At 37.6% G+C, this 26784-nt stretch overlaps 1 protein-coding gene and 1 non-coding gene across 2 annotated transcripts in view; one reads left to right on the top strand and one right to left on the bottom strand.

The window, feature by feature from the left end:
- GPC6 (glypican 6) overlaps positions 1 to 26784 on the bottom strand; it is a 774776-nt gene that overhangs the window by 206679 nt on the left and 541313 nt on the right. The window lies entirely within an intron of this gene.
- LOC128904671 (U2 spliceosomal RNA) lies at positions 12701 to 12889 on the top strand. Its single transcript, XR_008464587.1, has one exon. It is a non-coding gene; the product is annotated as a U2 spliceosomal RNA (small nuclear RNA).

The following is a 26784-nucleotide window of genomic DNA, read 5'->3' as shown; positions in this document are numbered from 1 at the left end:
GAGCACTGTGGTTAGGGAAAGGTTTTTGCATGAGGCTTCTCCATTATTTGTGATGATCCTTCACCTCATCTTTTTAAGTCACCAAAATTCTGGGCATCTATTCAGCAATGTGCCTGCCACTTTCAATGGAGACAACTAGGTCCTTTTTGGTTCATTTTCTTTATCCCACCTATTGAAGGGTAGGATAAGTCATGTTCTGGAGGACATCCGCTGAACCCTCCATATCTAAATTTAAACTGCACAAATTGGTCACATTTGATAACCATGTGGAGTTCCTTGGGTGAATATGATTTCCCTGACCCTCTCATTTCGTTATTTAATTGTTTCATCTCAGACTTTTAAAATAGTATGTACTATTGTAATGCACATTTTCAGGCCAGAAACTCTGTCTTGGACTAAAAGTGCCTCTTAGATACTCCTTGCAATAGCATCTTGTCATGGTGCAGCGGAGCATAAGTTTCTCATGCAGGAGTGACAATCCAGAGCCATGACAAAAGGCTAGAGGTTCCTCAGTGATTTCAAAATTCCTGGGTAGAAGAGTGTAAAGCAATGGCACTCCTTTCACTCATTCTGTTGGTTTATGAATAAATGCAACATTTCTAATATGAATTTGAAGGGATTAAGCTGTTTTTCTATATTCATGGTGACTTGTGCAGAGAGCATGAATCTGACTTTGCACTATAACAGTACTTGCTAAACTGACTCATGTGGTTTGTATTGTCAGGATTGTCCTAAAACGGCACTTCTTTTTCTCTGGAATGTCTTTCTTCCTTTTTGATGCTAAATCACTGATACTTAGAGAACTATATAGAACATACTCTTTACGTTGGACATTTTTACATGAAAATGGCTCTGCTCAGAGTTATAGCAGATGCTTCTGAGTATGCTCAGAGGTGATTTTTGCCTTGGTTTCCTAGGGAAATGCACTTGCACAGCGCTGATGGTCTGTGTGAAGGTATATTTATCCATCCTTTTCCAATAGCTTTTGAACCTGCCAGCCAATTTCAACCAAATTTGACTGAAGACTTCAGGCCTCAGTACTTCCAGATCCTACAAGTTTTTTGAAAACAGAGAGTTGGGAGAAGAAAAGGAGAGGGGCTCTATTACTGTCTTTATCAAGGAAAAAGCTGAAGCACGAGGTCAGTTCCTCACAGATATCAAAGAATTCACGTGGAGGAATGATGCTATGAATGATCCATGGGTTAAAAAAAAACCACTAGGTGGTACTTTCACCTTATTAAACAGCAGAAAATTCAAATAAAAGGTACAAACCCAAGGAACGCAGGACTTCATTATTTCCATTGCTCAGAACTACTTTCTTGAGTCACTTTTTTACCTTTATAACTCCATACTTAGAAGAGGCCCATTTTTACAAAAATATTAGCACCAAACGTGGGACATAAGCAATATTTGTGTACTTATGGTCAACAACGGAACCTTCAAAATTACTTTGAAATTGTTGCTTAAAGCTAGAGATATTTCTATCTGTGGGCACTTTTATCAGCAAATTTCCTTTCATGCCTATAATTATGCTTCTTCCCAGACCCATAAGTCTTCTCAATGCATAGTTGTCAGCACCTAGTTGACCCCTAAGTTCAGCTGGAATACACATGTTCTCCCATCCTTGCCTTCCCAAGCCTGCTGTGGTACTCGTGCTGACAGCACCTATACCTACAGGATCTTGACCTTGCACAAAAGCTTCCTGGAAATTTCCTTCTTGAAAGCACAGCTAGAGGACAAACGACACTCACAGTCTTTATATTATATTTATATCAATATCAATCAAATATAATAAATATTTATGTGAGTCTTATTTTTTCAGAAGTTTAGTCTGAGAGGTAACTAGCTAACATGCATTTCTCTGCCAGAGGTCCAGACCATATCCTCGATCTGCTAGGACATGACCCTAAAGGCCAGTCTAGAATATTTACTTACACTGGCACAGTGAATATTGAATTCTTGCTGATTACAGAGCAGCTTTAGCCAGAGGACTCCCAGTGAAGTAGTCAGGACAAATTCTTACCACTTACTTGGTAGTAATAATTCTTACCACTCAAAAAGAATGAATGGGACCCAGGTGTCTCATGTCTTGTCTGAATATTTTAATACCCCCTGTACAAAATGGTGGCATCATCGGCAGCGATTTACAAGAAAGGAAGGTGCCCTCCTTTTGTTAAGAGAGAAGCAACACAATTTTTAAGATAAGAGGTCAATCTGTGACTCTAAGCAGAAAGCAGATGGAGAAAGTTCCTACGGAAGCCACTGACGTATCTATATCAGCCTCTGAAAAAGACCAACACAAGCAGCTCCTGGCTGATCAAGCTGGATGTTGCAGATCTCTGTTTCAGAAGATGTTATGCTGGTGAAATAAAATACAAGCTCACTCTGAGGCCAAGTGGCAGGGTCTGGCTTACATCCACCCTGCTTACTGCTGTCACCTGCTGCTCCAAGCTGGATACATCCTATACTACTACCGACTACTTGGCATTACATCGCCTCTGGGTCCCACCTGGTGCCTGAGTGACTAAAATACATAATAATTATTTTGTGTGTTTATTTTTCAGCTCAAAGTGTTTGAAATTACAGGAGGCAGTACTGCAGGCAATGGGAGTAAAAGGAAGCTAAAAACAATAGTTGCATGTTCTGAAGTGAGGTTACGTTTAGGTAGGCTACACTTGGGTTAGCTTTGGGAAGAAGGGAGGGGACCAAAACAAGACAGGGATCTTCACGCAGCTTTCTGGAGGCAGCCTCTGTCCTCCAAACAGCGCACAGGCACTGCATGGAGAGAGCCAGACGGAGAGGTCCAAAACTGATCTAGGAGGAGGGCTAACAATGAAGCGGTGACCTGAGCACATGACGAGTCCCGTTCTCAAGCTTGCTCCGTATTCCCCTGTCACTTAGCAGCACTGATGTACCTTTAGGTGACCAACCCTTCCCGATTGTGGCACAGTTACATTGAAGTAACTCAGGTGCTTTGGAAATCTGAAGGCTAGAAGTTAAATGCTGTGTGTCAGCAGTTAAGTGCCTTTGTGAATCTAGCCTCCAGTGAGCAGCCAAGTTTCAGTTCTCAGGTTCAGCTGTTTTTTCTGTACCTTTATTTTCAGAGAATGCAGTCAGGTCTTTTTCCTCTCTCAATACCAGCTGAAGTGTCTTTCGTGCAAAAAATAATCAAATTTTGCTCTAACATTCCGAAATCCTTTTAAAAAAACAAACATAAAAAATATTCAGCTTGGAGTGTAAGTATTTCAGAAAGCTATGAAAACGTGAAATATGGAGATTATCACAGGAAGTTGATTTTCAACCATCTATAATTGGCTTGCTACTTCTTGCTGCTGGCAAATTCTATGAAATGTATTTTCAAAGCCTACTTCTCATTCCCATCTTCAAAAAAAGGTATTCAGGGTCTCTCACACCTAATAATACTTTTCTGCAGACCAGTCAAAAAGGCACATATTCATTTCATTCAGAAATATTCAAAACCTGCATTTGCTGAGGAGGGCTGATCCTCAGCTCAGGGGTTTCAGCGGTTTTTCTGTAACTAGCATTTGTGGATGGATATGGCTTGTTTTTTTTTTCTTTTTTCTTTTTTAAATACGTTGCAATTGACTATGCTAATCGCTGCATAAAAAATTTGCATAGACTTCAAGGTTTAGAAATAACTAGTCCTTATGTAAATCATATATTATAAATCAATCGGATCACACTGAATGACATAACTGGTAAAACTCGTATAGAGAAGTCAGTAATTATATCATGCTGTCACCCTCACTGACTAGGACATCTTCATTTTTGTATAACCCTACGTGGAATGCAGCACATCAGAAGAGTGCCTTTCTGAGCTTTGATTGAGCCTAGTAGCTGCAGGACATGTTACATTACTGCATTTTGTAATGCTTTCTGACAGCTTCAGCTTTATCTAAGTGCATGTTTTTGCATACATGCAAAAAAAATGAAAAGGAAAATTCATAAGGGCTTCATTACTGAGCACTTGTTTTCCCCCTTCAGAAATTCTAGGAGGAATATTATTTCATCTAGAAGACAGATTTTGCAATGGTGGACTTGCAAATATAAATAATTGAGGAGAGAACTTCTTTGGGTAAAAGCCATGAAATTGTACTCTCTTGTAACACTGCATTTGCAAGACTGCTTTGTTATGTATTTGACCTGTTTTTATAATCAAAAGCCTTGGCTTTGTCAGGTACACAAACATAAATCTTTTTTCCCCCTACAAAACATCAGACAAACTGATTAAACAACTGGTCACCTTTAGAAGGATCCAGCGCACCGACATACAGTTTTCCTACTTATATTTATAGGAGATATCTTACTGAAGTAACAGGTGTAAAGTAGGGGCATTCTTCCAAAAGAACATTGAACGTACCTGAACTCACAGCAAAAAGCCAGGTGGTCTCAACCTGTCATTTCTTGGCATATAATAAAATCTGTCAAATACGAGCAAAATGAATCAAAACTGAGTGTCGTGCCAGGGACCACAACAGGGGACACAACTCCTTCCTACATTGCCTATGCACCCAAAGCGACTGGTCCCATTTGGAACCACAGGGTCACTCCTGAGCCTGAAGACCTTGGGAGGAAACTGCTGGGAGGAATCAGTCAATTTCTAGAGAACTAGCCCAGGAAGCAGATACTCTTTTAAAATGCCTCTACACTAGAACAACCCATAGTCTGGGAAGGAGAAGAGGATTGCATTTTATTTCTCACCAGCTGTACAAATGTATTAACAACCAGGCTGCTGGATAAAAAGTGGAAAATTCTACTTCCTTCCCATTTGGTGTTCAAGAAGAGGTATCAAATGCTTTGCTTTATACAAGAGGGTGAGGTGTATTCCTGCAACCCCTGTAAATGGTCCACAACTGGAGAGAGCTTTGAAATGAATCCCTGTCTTCAGCACTTGTGTGTTGGTTGTGGTGGTGCAGACACCCGTGGGCCACGTGTCAAGGTCAGGACCAGCCAACATTGTGTTCTTGTCTTGACTACAAGTGCAGTGGCTGGAACGATCTGGCACTTTCTTGGTTGCAATCAGGTACTTTCTTGTCCTACTTACAAGTACAGTGAGTTAGGATGATTGCGCTCCCTAACCTGAAGCTCCTGTTACCCAGGAAACCCTGCTCTGAAAGATACCAGAATTACCTGACAAGAATTGTGGCTAAAATGGAAAAATATGGACCAAAGTCAATTGTCTCACAATCCAACAAAAAGTGATCCTAAGTGAGACCCTTTGAGCTCTCCGGGATCACAGCACACTGTGACCCAGTATCTCTCCCTGAGAGATCTCACAAGGATACCAAAGGGTAGATTTTGAAGATTAGATTTCCCGAGGATTTCAAAGGGTAGATTTTGTGAAGATTTCAGAGATCATCTGCTGACAAATGCCAATGAAGGAAAAAGAGTGAGTAATTCACTGCTATTTGATTTTTCAAGGTTTCAAAGATCGTTTGGTAACAATAATTTACTACTTTTTGCAAAAGGAGAAAAATCTTAATTATATAGGTTAACCTGTATATTCGTTTGTGTGTGTTTGTGTGTGCGATTTGATTTAGGTAACTCTATCGTAAGTCTCATGTGAACCTTGCTGTTTTCGATTCCTTAGCTAAATCGCTGTGTTGCTTATAGTAAATTTTATTAAATTACTCTGATAATTGTCTGATGACTAAGTATTGTTAAAAATCATGCAACCTAATCCTGTGTTAATAAAACTTAAATTGCTGCTACCTCAAAGTCATGCGGGCTCTTAAATCTACGTTTGTGACATTGGTTAAATCACCCAGCTCCTGGCTTAGCAAGCTGATGTCGTGTGTCCTGCGCAGGCAGGACGTGCTGAGAAAACTGGGGCACTGACATCCTTAAGTCACTTTTTGGATCTCTGTGTAGTCCACCTATAACTTAATGATGCAGCTAAGTTTCCCAAGCATAATTTTGTTCTTAGCCTAATTATCTCCAGAGTTTCAAATAGGACTAGGGCAATAATAATAAAATGCTTACATATGTGACCAGGTCAGAGTTTGATCTTGAATACATTGGCATATCTCGACCAACTCCAAGAGAAATACAAACTCCACTAAGAGTAGCTGTCCTCCCAAATTCTTCCACCAAGAAGTTAGTAAATCTGCAGACAACTCCATAGTCCGATTCTAGCACTTCCTGTCCAAAAATCTCCGAAGTATAATTCTAGTATTTCTATCCAAAATTATATTTAAAATCAAATGGAATGTAAGGATTAGAAGTTCATGCTTGTGATTTCAGAAGAAAAGGAAGAAGAAAAACTTTTAATTAAGAATTGCTGATTATGGCATTCAACATGCTAGAACGAAGGAAACTTTTCCTAATCACAAAAAAATAATTTCTGAACGCATGAAATAGGTGGAATGCCATTGTAACAGTGATGTAATTGGGATCAGACTGAGATGTATCCTGAAGGACACTTCACAGGGTACAATGGATTGCCACCAACTTTTTGATCCCTTTTCCTAAGAGGTACAGGTCCTTTTTTCTTTCCTTTCATCTTTAATTAACTGCAGTACAAAGACTTAACTTCAGTCCAATCACTCACTGCTTTTCGTGATATATCTTTGACACTACCTTCTCACTGTGTTACAATTACTCCCTATTGATTTTTGCTGTTGTTTGTTTTTAATATTGGGGAAAGCGGGGAAAGCAGGTAAAGCTTAGTTGGCAATGGTGTTTTTCTGCCTTTTGCTCTTTCTTTGCTTCAGACAAGATTTGCTCACTGTTGGATCCAAGTGATTAACTTTTCTCCTTCTCCAACGTTTGACTACTTTCATGAGCACTGTGTTACTGCTGATTTCATTTAGTAATCTAGATACCAAGCAAGTTCTTTTCAGCAGATTTCGGCTGAAAATATGACTGCATGTATGCAATTAGAATTACATAGAAATAGTCATAAGATATTTGAATGCTTTATTGAAGTACTTCTCATTGTTTCAGTCAGGCTCGTAGATGCTAAGCTCTCAGGTCATTGCCTTTATACCACAATATGATATAAAAATGGAAATACTGCATCAGCCATACTCAACTGTGAATTTATATTGTAGAAGGTCAATTTGAGAATACTTGCTTATATCAACCAAAAATCTAGTCTAATACTAACCTCCTGAAGATAAAAATAGCTATCTTTTTTAACAATTCATAGCATCCCAGATGACTGAAAGGCAGAATACCTGGTTTGAGTCTACAGCTTTGTACTGGTGTCTTTGACTTGGTGCTTGAATTATACCAAAATAAAAGTACAACACAGCAGCCTGAAAAACAGCTACAAGATTCCCACAACTCTGGGATAGTCTATCTGGAGAATATGGTGAGATAGAACATGGTAAATTTAATTTTAATATTTTTTTATCCAATAAAATATTTTTCAAGAGAATATACAATTTATGGTTCAATATGCTCATTAAACTGTTATAAACAGTTTCAGGGCAATATAGTTGAACTTTAGAAAAGTTTTATAATGTAAAAAAAGGAATCGCACATTTACTACATGATACAAACTGTGCAGCATTAAGCACTTACCCCTCTGCAACTTAGAGGAACCACCTTATTGTCTTCTAAAAGAAGAGGAACATTTAGCTATTGTTCTTGTCTAACTGAGATGTCCTTTTCCATTATCTATGATTTTGAAATGGTGATAATTATGGCAACTGTATTTCTTTCCAATGCTTATTAAAATTTGAGGCTTTTTCCATACTTACTTGGTCATCTCAGTTTGTCTACAGTTGTGTTTCGGTATGCATATGATTTTGGAAGGTGGACAAATATCATTCCTTCATTTTACAGATGAAAAAAATGAAACATCACAAGCAATCTTAAGGGTATTTAGATGGATAGAATCCTAAAAGTATCGCACCAGAATTTTTCAACACTGTTCATAAGTATTTGACTAAGTTATCATAACATGTCATCCTGAAACTAGCTATAGGAAAATATGGGCTGCAAGTCTCTAAGTGGGTTGTACATCAGGGGGTTGTACGTCAAATAATAAATCATTGTTGGAGAGATGAATTGTGGAATTTCACAATTTCCCCACAGAAATCAAGGGCAAAGAACCACAAGGACAAAATGTTCAGATGTTTACATGGGTGAGACTGATCCTCTATTTACAGATGAAAAGAATAACTTCTCCCATTTTTAGGAAACTAGGAGAATTACTTATCAGATTATCTGAATACAGAAAGTCCAAATTTAGAAAACCACTTGAAAAGCTGCAGTCACAAGGATATTTTTTATAAAGTTATTTTTTTAATCTCTTGAATCAATTCTGAGTGTTAAAGCAAGGTTTTTTACAATTTAAGTTTTTACAAAAACCATGTTTGAATGCTCAGATGTAAATATTAAAATGTTCTTCTTAAATCCCATTTTACCTATCTATCAGGGGAATAATCAATTTCAAACAAATTGGTTGGAAAAATGCTGTTTGATTACAAATATGATTAAAAAGAGAAATTCTTAGACTGAAAATAGTGCAAGCTGAAAAAATACTCCAGGATATGGGGGTTTATATCCCATGAGATATTATTATTGAGCTAAAAAATCTGCCCTGCAAATTTTCTGGAAAACATATTTATTTTTCTCATCTGTCATTAGAGTAAGCCCACATCAAACAGAATTTGAGGTATGGATTCCATCAGCTATTTTCCCAGCATATCAAAGGCAAAGCTAAGGTGAAAAACCTTTGAAATAATTTCTTCATTTCACTCCCAGGAGTTGAGAAAATTTCTGCTACACAGAAATAAGTAAGGAATCTCACAGCTTTTCAAACCCCACCATCTCACGTGGAACATAAACCTTAAGACACTCTCTCAATAAAAAGCAGTTCCTCTGCTTTCTTCCCAGAGAAAAAAACCCAGTGCATCTCACTTAAAGGGAGGCATGCTCATTTCTTCCAGCCTTGGGTAGAAACGTCTGTGGCCTCCACATAAGAGGGCCTTGGTTTAAGAGGAAAGCATGTGCTAAATTTTCCTGGGCTGAAAATAGAATAGGCCATGACTGGAAGCAACAGAGACAGAAACCCCCTAAAACTAGTTACTTCAAATAATTTGGGGAGCAAAAAGAAAATCCATAAAGTCCAGCATCTTAGAAGAGTTCCTTAGTATGATGTGCTGGACTAGACACTGGTACCAAAATCTGACCTATGCTCCTTTACAAAACAGATTCATTTCAACCTAAAAACGGGCATCTGAAAGAGAGATGCTTATTGCTCTCTCTTGTGGTGCTCTACTGACTAATCAATGTGCAAATACCTTCTTGTGTAAGTTAAGCAAGATGAATCCACTGTTTTTTCCAATCAGAAAAGCAGGAGGATGTTACTGAGCCATGATGTTCAGTTGCCTTGCGAAACAGTCAGAAAAAGTGCCAAGTTGAAAGAGGCATTAAGAAAGAATGGTGAGGAAAAAATGTCAGATTAGGCTCTGCATAATCAAGCAAAAGTGTCTTTGCGCTCAGTAAGAGGAAAAAAAAAATGTTGCAGAGAAGTAGGTTAAGTATTGCCCAGATATAAATCAGAAATAGAAGGGGAAGTCCTTGATAATCTGGAAATCAAACCCGCAGATAAGCAGGAGGGAAAACTCTGAGAAAGGGTTGAGATAAAAACAGAGAAGAGCTGCCACAGCAGGAGACTGCGATCAAATCGAGCAGTTAGGCATGTTGTGCAGCAGTGCCTGGATAAGAAAATGATGTGAAGAACGGTCAAAGTCAGTCCTACTTACATACCCAAGAAGCTTGAAATGCAGACTACATACCTGAGAGCAGTCTTGCTGACTGCCTATCTGTGATTCACAGTGCAAAACAGAAAAGCACCTGAGAAGAGATTCAGTTCTCTCAAACAGAGAGAGAAAGCAGCAAAACTGTTGTGATCGCTCCCAAGTGCTCACGAGTACTCACAAGTAAGCCTTGCTTGGTGCCCACTGACCTGTGAATTGTTTTACTGACTTAAAAAGGGCATGAAGCTCAGAGTGGCGCAGAGGGCTGTGGGATGTCTTAGCTGTGCGGTGTCAGCAAGAACACGCTAACCCTGATGAGAAAGAAATAAATGCATGCATAATATTGGCAGTCTTGGTCAATGATAAGTTACGCAATAATTTGAGGTGACAAGTGACAACAGATTGACCCAACATGTTCCAGCTGCTTGCTGCTCTGAGAAACATGGATGGGGTCATGATGTAAAAGACACTTTAAAGTTCATAGTAAGGTGATCACTAAATGAATTTGCTGACAATGGCAATCTCCTAGACACAGCAAGTGAGGATATGGAGGTTCCTTACCGGTGCCTTCCTGCATGACTGATGAATTGTCTGGGCTGCATATTGGCAGCAACTAAAAGGTAGGGACTGGGTGGACTAGGACTTAAAGGAGAGTATTCTACTAGAGAGAAATAAAATTGTAGGGATAGCAAAGCAGGCAACTCCAAGGTTGATAACTTTGTTTACTTGATAAGCCTCATTTTATTCCTACATTGAACATTTTTCAAATGGCTTGGAAGGGTAAACTGCTCTGGGCTATTTGGAAAAAAACCCAAAGGAATCTCCATAAAAAAACCCCATGATTTTTCAAGCTCCCACATTCTTGGTCCTTCTCCAAGAAATCCAAAAGGCCAGATAACAGAGCATGTTGGTTTTTGAAAAAGGTTTTGAAAATCTGATTATTAGAAATATGCTGTCACACTTTGTCAGAGACAAGATGGGTACAAAAATACAGTCATCACTTCAGCAAGGAACACAAAGCCTGCTTTAAAGACTGAGTATTTGCTGAAGACCCTCCAGCCCATTAGAAAGCAAGATGTTGGTTATCTGGGACACAACAGAATATAATGTTTTGCTTACGCTCCTGTTTCATATCATGATGTGAATGAAGCACAAGATGGAGTACAATAGACAGGACGGTAAAACAAACACTGTGTGGATCATCTGCAAATACAGAGATCAAAAGGCAACATCTTAAAACTATTTTCCTGACTTCTAAAATGAAGAAGGGTGTCAGATCTTTAAGGTATCCCAGCAAGGGTCTAGTCAGATACATTGCTGTGTTCTAATAATCAACCACAGGCTCCTCAATACAATACACAATGCTTGGTAATATATTCAGGGTAGCACGGAAGCAGAGGGATGCTTTATAAATAGCTCACCATCTATTTATAGGATCCATAAATGCCCACTGCATTATGTGGGCCCAAATCATGTGAGATTACCTTATAGCTCCATGTTAACGTTTCCTCTTTTATGGTCTTTCAGATGCTCTTGTTAGATTTTCACAAGGCTACTTATAAATATAAATACCATATATAAAATATTTAACAGATGCTCAAGTGCACCTTGGGATGATGACTATGGTCTGGAATGACCTGTTTATGGGATGTGTGCCTGCATTTCTGCTGAGTATTGCACTTGCAGTTTTTGGAACTGAATAGCAGAAAGTAAACTTGCATCTTCATCCCATCATTTAAGCATTATTGTATTTTATCTTAAATCACTTCCTGATAACTCCTTCTCTATAGACACAAAACGTAACAACAGAAGGGTCCTCACTACTGTCTGCATGTCCGACTTCCAAGTCATTATAAGAGAAACACAAGAAGGTGATTAAATTGAGAATAGTTAGGGGAACTAACGTCTCTACCGCAAGAACACAGATTCTTCTCAGTGTTTTGTCTCCCAGTTCTGTGCTAAAGAAAAACATGGTCCAAAGTACTAGCACTGCATGAGTATATGATATAAAGTCAAGTGTATCATTTCCCTGAGAATGTTTTGCTGGATCATATTAAAACAAACTAGTCCTGAGCTTTCGTCCTCCTTCACACTTATATCCGCATAAACATATAAAACCTAAAATCGTATACAAATACACTAAAATTAGATGCATTGTCTTGTTCCCTGATAGTTAACAGAGGAGTAAACTGCAGCAGCAAAATGCCTCTAATATACCTAGTGTTAAAAAATTATAGCTTAGGTGCTGTAATTTTCAGAAAATATTCTGATGGAAAGTAAGGATGTTGTAGCATTGGTTTGAAATGAGCAAGTACCCAATGAAACAAAATTTGTTGAGTTTAAATTGATTATGTGTTCACACTTGCAGGAAGCAGATCAAAACCTACACTATAAAAATATGTCTGATAGTCAGATTTGCTTTTTGCTTTTATGTAGAGATAGACTAAATGGGATATTTAGTATTAAATCTTCGTTTAAACTACTGTGAATTTTAGGTTGACGTACAAAAGACAAGCAGAGTCTACACGCATATGAAAACATTCCTTTTAATATTTTCTTCTTCATAAATTCTCAGAAGGGAAGCTATTGTATAATTTTTTTTTTTCTTTATCCACAACTGAGCAAGAAAATGCATTCTGTATTGGATTGACTAGGACCTAAACAGCAACAGTTCTATAAATGTGAAAATTAAAAAGATATTAAACTGGGAAAAAAATACAGCCTAAGATTATTTTCTTTTCATCACACAATTTGCCATAGTAATTTAAAACCCAGCAATTTCAATTATCACTACAAACTACTGTAATTGTCTTGATTTACAGTTCTCACTTTTTCCAAGTGCAGAAATCACTCATTTATGTGTTAAGGTTTAGATCTGTCAACAGGCCTTGAAAGCACTGATCCTATATCATCCTCAGTGGGATGGAAGTGCTTTGCAGTGTGCACTGAAGCCCCTGTCCCAGATGCACACTTCCCAGCCGCTGGCTAAGATCAAGTGCATCATCTTTTCTTATCACTTTAATATCTGATACATCCTCAGCTTGAAGATTTTATATTAAATGGATTTGGAGGGCACGGGAAGGAGCAACCGCTTCCTCCATCCACCCCATGCATCAACTTGAAACTGCAGTGCTTCCAGGTACCGTGGCCTCATCGTGACTGCGTGTCAAGCTGGGGAGGGCTCCCCCATCATGCCAGGTTCTCCTGTAACAAAGTGAAAGATGTTCTATATCTTGGTAAATAAGACGTCCTTGCTAGATGGCTAGATGGCACAACCCCCATTCATGTTGAACCTGAAAGGACCACACAGACTGGACTGAATGACAATTTGACCCATGTGTCCCAGTGGTAAATGACTAAAATTACTGCCAGCTAAGTTGGAAAATCCAGTAAAAGTAAAATACAGCACTGTGTAATGTCTACCTGGTAGTAAATTTGTATTTAAGTTATTTCATTGCCATTTGTCTTTATCTGATTAAGCCACCTGATTTATAAAACATGCTGCAATACAATTTATATACAGCAATATAATCCACCTAGTGGTCTGGTTTCCAGAACCACAAGGATAAACATGCTCAAACCGTAAAGGCACTCTGCATGCCAGATATCCATTTATAATACCTGCTGAAAGATGTCTCATCATTACCATCTCCGGTATGGATGAACTGTCAGCTCCACTACCACAACCTCTTTCCAAACCCTTTAAAAGTAAGGAAAGTCTCAGTCATGTCGAAAACACAAAGGTATTTCACACATAGGGAGAGATTTCCTCATCAATGCAGTAATATCATTCACCTTCAATGAAGAAGAAACAGGTAAATCACTGTGAAATTAGCACTATTGTAAACATTTGACAGAGAGGCCAAATTTTCCAGTGTCCTTGATAGTGTCCTTTATATGTAAAGGTGGATATTGGAACAGATTCTGAACGTGACAACTTTGGTCCAGGTACCACAAACCATCGCAAAAAAGTACAATTTCACTGTGCCTGTCCATTCAGCAGAGAGTACATAATTTCCAACAGTACTTCTAGAAATAAATGTCTTAAGTAAAATATTAGTTCTTAAAGATCTTATAAGGCTGCTGAAACTGTTCGGATGAAAAATTAGAGGGTAGAAGATACCTGGTTTTCTTTCTTAAACAGCAGAGGAGTGAACGGAATAGATGCTGCACTGACAGCTACCAAGGTTCAAGTTTTTATTTACATGGGCAAATGTAGTGAGGTTCAAAGCTGTGCAAGGTCTCCTGGACATCCCATCCACTGCCTGGATTTAAAGGATTTCTTCCAGAGCAAGAGAAAGGGTAAATTTCCTTATGCTTACTTGACTTTCAGAATCCCTACACAAGATACTTTAACTATAACAGCCAATTAAAGCCAACAATAGCTGGATTCTGCAGCATGAGTGTCTCTGGCCCAAGAAGCAAACTGGGATTACCTGCTGATTCACCATATCAGTAAAATGCCATTTGATGGGTGGCCTCAAAATTAATTACTGAGGTCAGTTTCAACAGGGTACGTGCAGTTTGCTCCTCTCTCATCAAAAGGCAGTTTTCCAATTCACAGAGAAAAATCATCATATAAAAGTAGTCATTTTTCACTGTCATTGCTTATTTTACATCTAATTTCGACACCACCACTCTGCATCTCAATCCACAGTCCCACAAACCTATACCACGGATAGCCCACAGACAAATAATCACATTAAATAAACTGAGATTTGTCAAAAGTTTTGTTTGACGGACATCGTTCTACTATCTCGATGGACCTTAAATAAGTGAAATTAAAAAAGAAACAGGCTAAAGAAAAAGAAACATGAACTTCATTAGTTTTTAGATCTTATAAAACAATACTTAAAACGAGAAGCATGGGGAAGGAATGGTTGCTATTAGTTGAAAGGCTAAACATTCTTTCTGACTTAGTCTAGCAAGCGTAAAATTTATTTCTAGTCACAGAATCAGAGAATCAGTTAGGTTGGAAAAGACCCTTGACATCTATGTAAAAATATAGTATACAAGACAAAAAAAGAGGCTGTGGAGATGAAGCTCTTATAAATACGGTGGGTTACAGAGGATCAAATTGAACTCTGAAGACTGGTTTTACTTGTTACTCCAATCAAAAAAAAAAGTTAAATTTACTCCCTCTATTTAATTAACTGGAATCTAAATCTCTCATCAACTTTTGATGAAACTTGAGTTCCACTGAGCTGTGATTTTTCCCTCAATAAAATTATTATTTATTTAAGATTCTTGTCCTGAGCAAGACTGTTTGCACTGTGCGATATATTATACAAGCACAGAATTAGATGCTTTCATGTTCAAAAAGACAAACATAATCCTGCATTTAAAATGTGAATTCTGCCCATTTTTACATATAATTTTTCAGGCAATAGCATTGTCTGAAATGTACTGAAATATACATATAATGATAACCAGTCACATTTTCTTAATTGTTGAGTCTTCAAATCTGTGTAATTCGACAACATGTGGGGCTTGGTCCACAAGACAAATTAAACCTGAATTAATGGTAACTTCTTATTAGTCACAAATTTAACAATAGATCTGATTCAGAATCAAGAGAATCAAGGATATAATAGGGAAACAATGTAATTTTGGTTGTTCAGTGAATGTTGGTATAGTTGTATAGATGCTTGAGCTTTCCTAACAGACTTCTGTAGCAATGCCCTTGGTGTTGTATCCTAAGTCCCAATAAAGCACTTATTAACTTCTTGTTGGTCCCAATTAAGTTACTTGCTTTAGCATAAGTAGTAACTTTAGAGTCTACTTCTAGAGATAGTGAAAAAAAGTTTTTTAAACCACTGAAGAAGAGCGGGAAAACCATTCCAACTTTGATTTGTTTGAATGAAATTTGGAGAAATTTTGATCTGAATATCTTCAGAGGTTTCAAGACATGTTTCCTGTACTCAGAATTATTTGAGAACGCAGACTATCCTGAATGGAAGAATGAAAACATTTGCTGGCTTGCTTTTTGTGGGAAAAATGACAGCATGTGAAGTATAATAAATAAAAAATTTCTGGAGTGCTGATTGCCATTCCCTACTCACTTATTAACACAAAAGAAAAGTGAAAGACGGAGCTGCAGACATCAAAATCGAGTGCAGTCTATTCTGGGAACCGTTTATAGCGTAAGTAAAAGTGTAATTAAATAATGACTTCATTTCAGCAGGATCCCATGATAAGAATCAATAGTCAGGCCACTGATCTTGCATTAATTTGCCCTTACATCGTCACTAAATCTTGTCACAGACACACTTTCAAGACACCCTGAATTAACCTTGACTATAACCTTGGCTTTAAAATAGAAACTTTTTTTTTTCTTCCCCACTCCAAAGGCTTCAATGGCTGCTTTCTGGGGTTAATCATATTCAGCAGAATTCCCATATACAAGACATGATCTTCAGTTCTAAAATGTGTAACAGGTGTAACAATCCTTGCCCAAAAATGTCATCCACAACATAATGAAAACTGTTACATGTTTAACTTATCTGAGCCTTTGCTGAAAACCAGTTCTCTTTTACTTTAAGCCTTGCATAATCCTTGGAAGTAAACACTGCATTTTGATCTTAGTCATAAAGCCAAAAATGTGTTAGAAACAACAACACACAAAGAAAACAAACAGAACATGACTAAAGTGCTGCAATACTATTTATAAGTTTTTGGGCCTACTGTTGATGTCTATCTTTTTTTTTTTTTTTTTTCTCATGTGCAAAGAACCTTCTGATCTTCTGCAAGCTGATGATCAGCACCCGCAATATATTTTCATTTTGCCTGGGTTGTATTTGCTGGCATATACTTTGTGCTCCTGCAAATACAAAAGTCTCCCTGCTCCTCACGCCTCTTTACAGATTTACTAAAAAATGAATTGCTTCAGAATTTTTTTTGGATACTATTTTACTGCTTTCAAACCATGTGAATGCAAACTTAAAGCAGCTCCCCATCCAGACTGATAGACCTGGATTTATGGAGAGATGGTATTTTCACTTCAGGGTTTGTTAAGAAATGAGAAGCCACAATGAATCTTTACTGTTCTGGAAATACAAAACGTGCTCTTTCAATCCTGTCTAAAGATTTCATATTATGTAATTTCTTCTCTGGTGATACTTCGTTAAGTTGCACAGAAAACTCATTATCCTCCCTCTCCAAAAAAGTCAATACAATAATGGAATCTTTTTTAGTAAAGGGACCTGTTTCAGATTCTTTTCCTTCCTGGAGACTTAGAAGCACTCTGGCCTTCGGAGCGCAATGTGCCCACACCTTCTGCTCGGTCTGAGGTCCATGGAGGGCCCTGACCTACATATTATAGCCTATCGCCAGCCTGTATCTATGTGTTATGAAACATGGAAGCGCAAAACATGTTGATGTAATTTTTCACATCATAATACTAATAGCAAGGAACTCAGTTATGAGGAGCAAAAGGAAGTTTAGTATCTCGTATGTTTAGGCTTCCTTCTTGAGCTTTTTTTCATGGCAGTTTTATCTTGTAATATATTGTCCTACTGTTTCAGGCAGTATAAATACCAGTATAAATAAATGAAGGAACAGCACTTATTAAGACACTCAAGAACTTGGTGATACTCAGGTATTCCTAGCCATGACCGCTCCAGGGTGCACCGTTGTGTTGACACCCAACACCCACAGTATCTCACACAAGCCAATGTCATACTAACCATTACACGCCAGTCTGTTTTATTTTGCGCAGTTTCCCAATACTCATTCATTTTGTTTTCTAAATATAAACCTGCAAAACTAAGCAAGTAGGCACTCAGCTGGACAGGTTCCACTGAATACTCCAACTGACACAGAGTCCTAAGGGCATATGAACAAGTTTTTGAAAGGCTATGTTTCATCCAGCATAATTTACATTTTTAATACAATCTTCTAATTAGTAGTACTACATTCCTTGTTAACCATTTCTTTTGCTTTCCTGTATTCAAGGACACTCAGATACAAGAGGAGGCGACAGCTTAATAAGAAACTGGTACAAAATACACAACCTCCCTCTTCTGAATGTGTTTTTAGACAAGTCACTGCCATACAGATCTGCTTTTATTTCTGTCTTAATCTTCATGCATATGGATTAATGCCTGGTTTTGTCTGACCAAAGAAAAGATTTATCCTTGTTACTTAACTGGACAATGCTTCTATAAAATTCAGTTTTAGAGTTTTAATAAAAGCATGATAGTGAGTAGTAAAGCTTAATCTACTCTACAGTATTATTTAACATCCATATAAAAAAAACCTGAGAGAGCTGTTGGGAGAGTTTGAGCTGACAAGGAAGCATTACATGTGCTTTGTCCATTTTCTTATTGCCAAGCATCCAAACATAAAAGGACCATTTTCCAGCACTCTCGGTACTTAGCTGACATTAGTTTCTTGTATTAGCCCAGAGAGGGCAACTAAACAAAGCAAACCCAAGTAACATTGACATGATGTTGATAAGCTACTGCTTGCCATTTCGTCTTCACAGCAGTCAGGGTATCCAGTAGCACCAAGGAGAATCAAGCAAGAACAAAATAGATTTATTGCCACTGGTGAGTGACCACAAGGGTGTTCCAAAAGGTGCATCATACCCCATTTTCTTTTTGGTTTTGATGTTATTATATTGTAGAGAAGATACAGCCTGGGGTTCTACTTGCACGCAGGAGGAGCTAAGAGTTAAAGAAAAAAAATATTCCATGTTCCATACTGGAAAACTAACTACTTTTTTTTTCCTGGAAGCTAATGAGACAAAGCTAATATCTGCTTGTCCTTCATCCCATAATACACTTATTACCAAACCAGTATTCAAATTACAGTCACATCTTATTAGACAACAGATGGTCTTATCTAAATTGGTTGGTTAATTCAGGTTCACGATTTCTTATTAATAAAGTCACAACAATGAATCAAGCCTTCTTAGACCTCTTCACGAAGCCAGCCATGTCTTGCAGTTAATGACTGCTATTCAGCAAGAAGCAAAAAATTTATGGAAAAGACCATTTGTATAATATGTGTTACTGCAAACCATTATAAATCTTCGTTATTGTCTCCTGTAAGTGCATTTCTCCTATCACTGATAGGTGCCAGAGTCTCTTTTCCCACCGTTATGTACACACTAACTCCATAAAAAGTAAATGAAGATAATCATAATAGAAAAATCCATGAGATTTACATGACATTCAACTGTAATTTTAGAGACAAGATTTATTCTCCCAAATGAGATTTCATGTCAGACAAGATTTTCTAAGCATATAATAATTCTTCTGATATAAACTTTCAGCTGGTAAAAGATTTTCTGAAAGATGAACAGCAGAAACCTGGCTACAAGAACTTCCTGATTACCATATATGGAAATATACATTCTCTCTTTGCTACATGCTTTTCATTTTCATCCAAGCGTTTATGTGGAATTCAGCACTATAACTTCTGCCTCACAAACTCTAAATTAAAATTCACTCCGTTATCTCCATTATCCTAATTCTGCAGATACAAAAGTGAACTGCTCACTGAAGACAATACACTGTAAGTCTGCTCTTTTTCAGGAAACATTAAGGGAGGGCTTGATTTTCAGTGACTGAAAATCTTCCCCTCCTGCAACGCCTTTTTGCGTGTGGCCTGAAGATCAGGTTCACAGAAATAAATACACCGCTCTCTTCACAGGGCTTATGTACCTCTGGGTTTCCTTACAAGAGCTAGAGCTCTCTTGATAGCCAACGTGCAGTTACAATGCCTGGAAGCTATGTAATGAGAGGTTTCCCTCTGAAGAAAATGCAGTGGCTGTATAAGCAGGCTAACACATCACAACAGCAGATTTTGAAAAGCTGCAAGGCCATGACAGAAAACCTAGGGCAAACTCTGCCAGACATTGAAATGCCCCAAATGCACAGCCGGCTCACCTTGCACACAGCTGGCAGCGATTGATTTGCTCTAGGTTTATGACATGAATTTGATGACCACGCTCAAACAGGAAGATTAGCAATAAGGCTGGACTTTTCACACCTGCAGTGAAAAATGAGGCTAGTTCTTAATACAAGTCAATATTCTATTTGCACTTAGGGAGATCACTGAGACTGAAGCAGTTGTGCTCAAAGAAATCTGCCCCAGTCGAGGTGTCTCTGTGGCAGAGTCATCAGGCAGTCTGCTTTGGTGGCAACAGACCACTGTTTTGAGTGAGCCCTTTTTCTAGGATTGGCATGAACTATTGCCGAAAGCTTGAGGTTGAGCATAGATAGAAGTTAATACCAAGAGTGGCAATGCAACGGAAGTCTTCATTGGGTATGGAAGCTAAAAGACATGTGACTGAAATCACACCTTCAACATCTAGTAATATTTCTTGATTCAGAGATAATCAACCTAGAAACCATTGCAAAAATAATTGAGGAATCCTAAGAGAAGAATTAGAAAAAAACCTAATAGTTGACCCACCCAGCCCTTTCATGGGTTAGAAGTATTAGATTCCCAAGTGACAATACCTTCCAAGCCATTAAACTAACAGCTATACTATACACATCTCGATTTGAAAATTCACCTAAGCTCTTAAAAAAGACCTATGAAGATAAATAATTAAAGCAGAAGAAGTCCCTCCTGAGTCAGAGGGGAATAGCTCCTCAGTATTGAATAAAGCAGTCCTGTTGTTTCTTAAAGTCACGAAGATGCCTTTTCTCATACACGTTCTAACCACCTACACCCCTCCCCCCCATCCCTCACCTTTTTTTCTTTTGTGTGTGCTGACTGCTATTTTTCATTGATATCATGATTTATTTCCATCAGATTTTAGAAGCGAAGACGTCCTGTGCAGGAAAGGAAAAGGAATTTTGAACCCACATGGTGCAATTTTTCATTTACATTAGACAATGCATATGACACCTCATAAAGAAGATAAAAAGGTGTATCTCTGTTGAAGTGAAATACATTTATATTTCAAAGAAGTGAAAAGGGATTTGCAAATTTTGAGCTTTGTCTGGAGAGCGTTACTGTATATATTTAGTTCATCTCATTTAACAGGCCTAATTTCTTTGAATATTTTGGCACGATAACAGTTTCCCTCTAGTGTTATTTAATTTAAATTTGATTTTCTTTAAACTTGATGCCAAGTTTTGTGCTTTTTTTGTTATCATTTGTAAATGATGAGCACAAGGTGGGTGTTAAGAGAAACAGGTGATAAATTACAAGCAATCCATAAAATTACAATTCTTAATTTATATGAAAAAATCAGCTAGGTATGTGGGCCAAGGTTTAAAAAAACCACCCAACTAAGAATCTGTAACAAAGTTGAGTCTTTGGGTAATTTCAGAACAACCAAGCATCTAACAAATCCCGTTAACTTGCATGGGAGAGACTGTCCGCTCAGCCTTTCTGAAAACTAGGTGGTTAAAATTAAGAATCTAAATACGGCGTTAAGACCTTATCATCAGGCTCTTATAATGAAACAAACAAACAAACAAACTAGAGAAGAAAAAAAATTTCCAGTGAGTAATTTTTATCCATTGAAAAATAAATTTATATGCTTTATAAAATTTCAAAATAGGTCTATTATTTAAAGATGCAAGAAAATCACAACAAAGAACAACAATACATAAAATCTCCTCTAGGCAACTGAGAAAACATTCAACAAAAGTATCACATAAAGTTAGAGAAAGAGGAAGACCACTTCAGTCTAAAGATATATCTGGTGCTTTATGCTGTATGTGTACAATGCCTAGTGCAATAGGCAAATGTAACCTTAACAGAGTCAACTGCCTTGAAAGCTTTTATGCTTTTAGAGTGCAATGAACTGTAATATAATAGAGGCTACTATAATGCACAAAGGCAAAGCGTTTTTGAGAGTGATATAACCACTTGTGATGCCACAAATTTCATAAAAATTCCCTGAAAAAGGAGAGAAATAAAGCAGTAGAAGAAATGATTGCGTATGTAGGAGGTAAGTGATCAATGACAATAGCATGGGAATGAAACAAGAAGTAAAAAAATTGCTTGCAGAGAAGTGAAACCGTTATATAGTTGTAGGGGTGAGTAGTTTGGCTGCAGTGTGTGCAGACTTACACACTTAGCTGTTTTTGTCTAGAACGTCTTTCATTTATCTTTGTCCAAATTAAAGAATCCTACCATCCCCATCCCGGTCCCTGAAGCCAAGAGGATCTCCTCTGAAAAGCCCTCTTCAAGTCCAGTAGCAGAACTGAAACTTCTGAATGCTCATTTGACAACTCTTTCCTTGCTGTTTTCACACATTCTGTGCATATATAAGAAGGTTTTGGGGTCTTGAATGGGGAAGTTAGTGCTTATTATGGTTTAAGGTAGTGGTAGGCCCATTAGGCACCAGAAAATGGACTAGGGAACAATTAAACATATAGAACTTGCCTCATACTGCATGCATTTTTAGAATTATTTTCAAGCAGACCATCCAACTGTATCAAAATATTTTCCTGTCCACAAAGAAATTAAACCCAAATGCCAATATTAGTGCAAATAGCAGTCTTCGTAGTTTGAACCCACAGTATCTCCTACCAAGCATCTCTTTCTGTGTTTGCTTTGTCTCTTCACTTTTGTTACATTTTTGTTCCTGCAATTTGAAGGATTTGCTCATTCCTGCCAACGCCTTATGCAAAATAAACCACTTAATCAACTTTCTTAACTTCAAAGAATTCATTTTTTAACAGGCAATTTTTTTATATTAATATCATTTTCATAAACTGAAATTCCATTTCATAATTCAGTACTGGAAGAATCTATGGTAACTCACTCAACACACATCTGTTGTTATTAATAGTCTGAGAACAAAATCAGGATGATTGATCCATGACAACAATTTTTTCCTCTCAAGATTTTGGCAGTTTTGTGTCTTTACAAGACTATGGGCTGAAAGGCAATTAATCTTCAAATACATGTTTGTCACTTTATATATGTCATACAGTAATCAAAATAATATTGAAAAACAAAATGAAAAGCCTCTGCCATCATTTCTCATTCTTTTCTTCTACCTTGAAGTTCTATGATATTATGGCCCTTCTTCTAAAAATGGAGACTTTAGAATAAAAGATGAAGTAATTCAATGAAATGAGGATCATTAAAATAATTAAAAATAAGGTAGCAATGTGAAAATAATATGGAATGAACTCTCTTTTTACCTTTAAGAGTTACAAAAGACTCGTACTTCTTAGGCAATAACACACTAGGAGCTTGACAAAATTCCCCAAACATTGACCATTTCAAAGACTAATCAAGTGATCAACTTATTTTTTCCTCATTCTTGTACAATTTACAAGGAACAAACAAAATCTTCCCGCAAGCAGCCTTGACACATTTGGCTTGGACAAGCAAACAAAAACTATTTCATTTTCAGTCTCCAATCTGAAGGCAGACTGATAACGGCTGTATTACGGCCCCAGTCCTACAAAGTATTCTCTCCATGCAGAGATCACTGCAGGATCCTGGCTTCTGTTCATACCATCTGATGGCTCTTTGGTGGCCGGTGTGAGACAAGTTAGAGAGCTCCGTCCATCACACCACCACCATCATGTTTTGCATTAAGTGTTCTTGCTGGAAACTAAACTGAAAAGCTATATTGTGGATGCTGATTCAGACTGCTACCCGTGCCAATCTCAAGAAAAAAGGATACAAACTTTCACTGCTGCCTTTATTCTTTGGCTAAACAGAGCATTTAATTCTCCATGATGTTAATATGACACTATTCGTAAGTATGTTGTCCTCTAAACACTTATAAAAGCTTTTTTAAAAATATGTTAGCTGTTCTTGGCCATAAATGGAAACAAGCACCAGGTACATTCCATTCCCAGGAAAGAGTTATGTTGCACTGCAAGGAAAATATAACTGACACTAAGTAATTCTGAAGGGTTTTGCCTTTCTGTCCAGAAGACAGACTGATGAGCTCTCTTTCACAGTGGGAATGTAAGTCTGAATTGCACTGCATGAAATTACACTTGCCTAAGCTTATCGGCGAAACCACCTGAAAATGACTTACAACTCAATTTGTTGGGAAAAAAAATAGCAAAGGATTCTGGGATGGTGAAATGAATCTTTCCTGCTTTGAAGTTTCTGGATAGCTTTTTACAATAACCGTAACATAAAATAAAAGAAACTACAGATTAACCTTCTCTGTAAAGTAGAAATTTATTGACAGATAGTTGTTTTCTGCTGTTGCCAAATTACAGCTTACTGAATATATATTTTGGGTATTTTATTGAAAACATATTTTTGAATGAAAAGTACTAAAGCTAAAGACAAAAACAATTTGGCCATCTAGTGCATATTCTTGAAAATCTAGATTTTTCTCCTTAGTGCAAATCCCCTTCATCCCTTTCCTGGAGGAAGAATTTATTTCCTCATCATGTTTGGAAGGCTAGCAGAAAGCTAGACATGAAGATTTACTTAAAGTGTGAAACAAATTTTCCTTTCTGAATTATATTTTTCTACCTATTTCTTATACCCTTTAGACAATTATGAAATATCTCCTCTTTCTGCTTGAAATTTAGCTCTCCACATTAAACTTTAGTAAACTCATGTTCATTTAGCTTGCTCTACTTTCTTTAATATATATTACTTTATATCTTTCTATTAATTAAATAATTCTAATGTCAACATTTTTGCCTGGGAATTTGATTTCTTTGTTTCCTTCAGGTGCGTGATTGTTCATTTTCCTTATGAACTTTTAGAAGAGAACTGTTTTCCCATGTTTTCAATCTCTTCCTATTCCCTCTAATCATTTCTTAGTCTTTCTCCCAGGCTATGACTCCTACAGATTTTACTAACACAGTGTTAACTGTATCTCTGAGATAATTTGGAAAAATGCTTTTGTAATAGAACTGACTTTGTTTTCATAATAGTCTCCCCTGGTCCATCCCTTCTTCACCTCCAGTCTATGAAGTGATCATTACTAAGATGTCTATGAGCTAATAAATAAATTCTTCCCATCTTCAATAATGTATTGGTCCTGGAAGTTTTTAGTGTCATTCAGTAACCACAGCCCACACTCAAAACAGAGCCAGTCCTCTGTGCTTCTGTCCATTTACAATGTAAGATATTGATCTGAAGCACTAGTGATCATACATGGATTTGGTGCTCCCTTTTCCTGTGCTCATTCAGGACAACGCTACATTACACTGGTTGTTTTCAGGTCTCTCAAAATTTAACCTCAAACTTTCCTCCTAACAACATTTCTTGGCATCATCATTTAAGGATCTCAGAGATGAGGAAGTTTCCAGAATGATCCATGTAGGCAAATTCCTGCTACAGTGAAAGAGGTGAAGCAAATCTGACTGTTTTGCCAAGTAGACTTGGGCATGTTCATAAATCAGGCAGTTTTGGACATTGTTTCTTTGCGCTGTCATGGTGAGGGCAGTTGTGTGTGTTCTGTCTGTAGACAAATACACCTTGCTGAGTTTTATTCACTTACTATGCAGGAAAAAGGCTTTGGATAGTTCCAGGACAAAGGCTGTTGGCCGATGGTCCAGTGGATCACATCCACTTTTATGACTAGTGCCCTTAGCGTAGGTGAAAAAGGCAGGGTGAATCCAAATTTGTAGTTTCAGGTGATTACTTCCTTTGTCCACTTTCACCAACTCTAGTGAAGATGATGAAAATGTGAAATGCCACATCCACCGTGGTGTCCATGCCAAGGCTGAGGTGCCAACTCTGCCTTGTTGGGAAAGGTCCCGCTGGTGTTCATGAGTGCCCGGCTGAGCTGCAGACACCAGTGCATACAGAGGGAAACAGCTCTGCAATGTCTTGATGGCATGTCATGAAAAATAACTAGATAATAATAATCTCTATCTTCTCCACATGAAAGAAAATAGTGTTTTCATGGCAATCTTTGCCGCCTTCTTATTCAACCATATTGTATCAGAATAGGACACTTGTTATATAATTAAGGTAACCTATTTTATCCATCAAAGTTTTTTGTCATGTTTATTCAAACTGACACATCTTGAAAAGTTTATATAGGAAAGAGAGGAAAAAGTAACAAGCTGGTGCCCCCCACACAGTCAAATATATAAATTTGGATTAAAAAATGTTTCTTCCCTATAGTGCAAAGATGCACATGACAAAGTCAAATTGAATTGCATAAAGAAAAGGCTTCTTTACAAAAAGCACTAAAGAAAATAAGCTTAAATAACAAATCCTTAAGACTGAGGGGAAAAAAAAGGAAGCTTTATTGTTATCAAGTTATAGCATGTGTTGTATCGTCTTGGGCTTTCTTTTTGTGACACCAAAGGCAAGACCTTTTGTCTGAGCATGCAATGCTTTTGCAGGCTGGTACATCGGCACTGCCCCATATGAATGCTTCCCTGATACAAACATGACCTTGTGCTCCAAAGCTGCCATCTCCTGAAAGCAAAGCATTCACTGCTTCCTTAAGGATCATCATGAACTGTGCAAATCAAATCAGATGTAAAAAAGATGTGTATATTCCATTGCTCTAAACCAGCACGTGTTGTGCCACCTGAAAAATGTGAGTTTCTGTGCTTGTATCGCAAGGCCAAGGGAACATACATGTTATTCTTTGACAAAGCAAATAATAGCATAGGGAAAAATGATAGCAAAGCAGCTATGCATGGCAACATCACCTGCTTTTTGTCCTAATCTTAGTAGAACTGCCAATTAAAACAATGTAAAGTAATGTCTAGATGTTAATCCTAATTAGTGGCAGAACAACTGAAAAGTAACCTATTGTTATAAAGGTCAGTGCTAGCAATGCTTTGTTCTCTTCCATGTGTCCGACGCTTCTTGACAGTACTGCAGTGCGGGGAATATTACACACTGTTTTTAAGAAAACAACTTCTCACCCTATTTTTGCTACTTTAACTAGAGGGCCAGTGAGATTCTCTACTACACTACCTCTGGAAGGCTGAACTGTGCTCACTTAGAAACAGGAGCATTGATGCAGTAAAATATCAACTTTGGTCATGCTTTATGACCTTAAGAATGACTTTTTAAAAATTTGCTTCCTTATACGAATTAAGGCTGCTCTTCCAAAACACAAGCAGATTATTAGAAATTTGAAGCAATGTTAAACTCCAGCCACTTAAGAGCAAATTTC

The sequence above is a fragment of the Rissa tridactyla genome, chromosome 1 (assembly GCF_028500815.1).
Source record: "Rissa tridactyla isolate bRisTri1 chromosome 1, bRisTri1.patW.cur.20221130, whole genome shotgun sequence".
NCBI lineage: Eukaryota > Metazoa > Chordata > Aves > Charadriiformes > Laridae > Rissa > Rissa tridactyla.
The sequence above is the reverse complement of the archived record's forward strand: the minus strand, read 5'-3'. Positions and strand labels throughout refer to the sequence as shown.